Source organism: Piliocolobus tephrosceles, chromosome 9 (assembly GCF_002776525.5).
Source record: "Piliocolobus tephrosceles isolate RC106 chromosome 9, ASM277652v3, whole genome shotgun sequence".
In the NCBI taxonomy this organism is placed as follows: Eukaryota; Metazoa; Chordata; class Mammalia; order Primates; family Cercopithecidae; genus Piliocolobus; species Piliocolobus tephrosceles.
The window spans coordinates 6,114,293-6,117,084 of NC_045442.1; the positions used below are offsets into that span (position 1 = coordinate 6,114,293).

Consider the following 2,792-nt stretch of genomic DNA (forward strand, 5'->3'; position numbering starts at 1 on the left):
ATGTCATTTGTTGAACATCTGCACTAATTTCTCCAGCAGTGAGATGGCTGGGTTACAGGGTTAACATATCTTTAGCTTTGGTGAATAATGTCAAAGAATTTAAGAACTTGATTGCTTCTCTGCAGGGACCCACCTTCTTCAGGGACCCATCGCCAACGTGAGCATTGTGGTTAATCCTCATTCTCATCAGTATTTGCTGCTGCCAGTCCTTTTAGGTTCAATCATTGCAAATCAGAAATAAAATTCGAAGCCCCCCAACCAACTGAATGGACCCCTCTTCTTGGCCAAGGGTGTTCTAAAGTAAACCCAGCATTAATATTAAAACACAGACCTTAAGACTGACAAAACAGAGTCTTTGTAGCAATAAGATACCAACATGATGGATAGCAGGCCCTGAAAGAAATTGAAGTACTTTACCCTAAAATGTATTTCCTTGACATATTTTGAAATGGTCCTGCAAAGCTGTCTCTCATGGGGAACGTCTACATTCAATAGAGAATCTGTCTCCCTTCCCAGGTCCTTTGTTTTCAGATCCAGGAGAAAATTAACTTAGAGTGTGGCATTCTGATAAGAATCATTTACAATGCATTCCGTCTGAAGCCTGCTACCCAGAGCCTTCATCTGCATAACAAGAATCTTGGTCTCACAACCTTTTATCTTAACCCAGACACTCCCTTCTATTGATTCCAGGCCTTTAGATAATAACTTTTTTTTTTTTTTTTTTTTCAGAGTCAAACACAGCAGCACTTTATTAACAAGGACAGAGTAATGTAATCACAAGGAAATACTTCTAAGTCTAAATTAAATGATATATTGGGCAGCGTAAAATGAATACTAACAAGGGCAGGCATCTCAAAGTGTCTGTCTCACAGCTGTTCAATGTGAAAGTAGTTTGTAAGCAAGGAAAGACAAGAGCAACATTTACACCACAAATTGACTGTAAAATATTTCATTACATTGAGAAAGGTAATCAATGGTCAAAATCCATAACCAGAAGGAGACACCATTTGAGTATCTATCAATGGGCCAAACAGATCTGTCAGATTTTAATACTGCCTGGTATGCGAACTCAGATACTGATTTCCTCTCTACGTAGGAAACCAATGTTCATGTTCTTGATAACAGTCATTAATCTTTCTGATTGAGATAGTCCAAACCCATCTGACCTCAGAACACTAGGTCTAAGAGTCAACTTCTTACATTGATATATTTTCCTTGAGTTCTTTCATGGTGCTGTATCAGCATGTTACATAATCTGAAAATGACATGGGGCACAAAGGAGTCATATATATATAAAAATATGAAAATAATCCCATATTCTGGTATCACATGACAGAAAATTTATGGTTAAATTATTTAAGACATTTACTTTATTTTTCTTGTGGCCATCCATTTAATTAAGTGAAGAACATCAGTGTATTAAGAAGGTCCCTCTTTATCACATGATATTACTCACATGTGTTACTCACTTGTCACACTCACTTGTCACATATTATCACATGATGTTACTCACTTGTAGATCCAGAGAAAGCCAAAGCTCTTAGTAAACACTTGCCATCGTCAGATAGTATGTCTCTAAAAGTAGATGTTGAGGCTCTTGAAAATTCTCCTGGTGCTACGTACATTCGGAAGAAGGGTGGAAAAGTTACTGGAGATAGTCAACCAAAGGAACAAGGACAGGGAGATTTGAAAAAGAAGAAAAAGAAAAAGAAGGGAAAATTGCCTAAGAATTATGACCCAAAAGTTACCCCAGATCCAGAAAGATGGCTGCCAATGCGAGAACGTTCTTACTACCGGGGAAGAAAGAAGGGTAAAAAGAAGGATCAGATTGGAAAAGGGACCCAGGGAGCAACTGCAGGAGCTTCATCTGAACTGGATGCCAGTAAAACTGTGAGCAGCCCACCCACCTCCCCAAGACCTGGCAGTGCTGCAACAGTATCTGCCTCTACAAGTAACATCATACCCCCAAGACACCAGAAACCTGCAGGGGCTCCAGCAACAAAAAAGAAACAGCAACAGAAAAAGAAGAAAGGTGGAAAAGGTGGCTGGTGATGAGAATATTCTTGTTGCAGGCTGTTTTTAAACTAGTGTCAGTGACACTAGGAATATAATAAAGGTAACACAGCAAGAAGCACAGAACTGCTCCCTCTTCATCTCCATATTTTCATAATTTCTTGTGTTTCAAATAGGGAAACATCTTCCTCAAAGTCTGCCTAGTGAGATATGGCCTACTGGTTGCCTCATAGCTTTGTACAGATTATGAGGACTGAAAATAATTGGGCATTTACCCATCTTGGTATCTGTTGTATCCTTTATTTGTGTGTGCTGATTCAATCTTTTTTCAGTTTCACATACCTTATCTAAGGTTTCCCAGGATTGAAACAGAAACTATTTCTACAATTTCAGCTGGAGTCTGAAGATACTTGTTTCTGTTCAAGTCCCACTTTAAATTATGTCTTAGGAGGCCTTAGGAGACTGAAAGTGGAATCTTCTGAGCATTCCTAAATATCTGCTTAGATAATAACTTAACTCTTTCAATCAGTTGCAAATCAGAAAAGCTTTGAGTCCACCTATGATCTGGAAGGCACCCCGCCTCACTGCACCCTGATGCCCCACCTCCCCACCAGCACTTCAAGTTGTCCTGCCTTTCCAGATGGAACCAATGTACGTCTTACATGTATTGATGGACGTCTTCTGTCTCCCTAAAATGTATAAAGCCAGGCTGTAGCCTGGCCACTTTGGGCACGCGTTCTCAGGCTCTCTTGGGCTGTGTCACAGGCCATGGTCACTCA

At 39.9% G+C, this 2,792-nt stretch overlaps 1 pseudogene across 1 annotated transcript; it reads left to right on the plus strand.

The window, feature by feature from the left end:
• Window positions 1–1,511: 1,511 nt before the first annotated feature.
• Window positions 1,512–2,506, plus strand: LOC111550744 (annotated as a pseudogene). The gene has a single exon (XR_002734167.1). The product of XR_002734167.1 is annotated as a signal recognition particle subunit SRP72 pseudogene (transcript).
• Window positions 2,507–2,792: the final 286 nt, after the last annotated feature.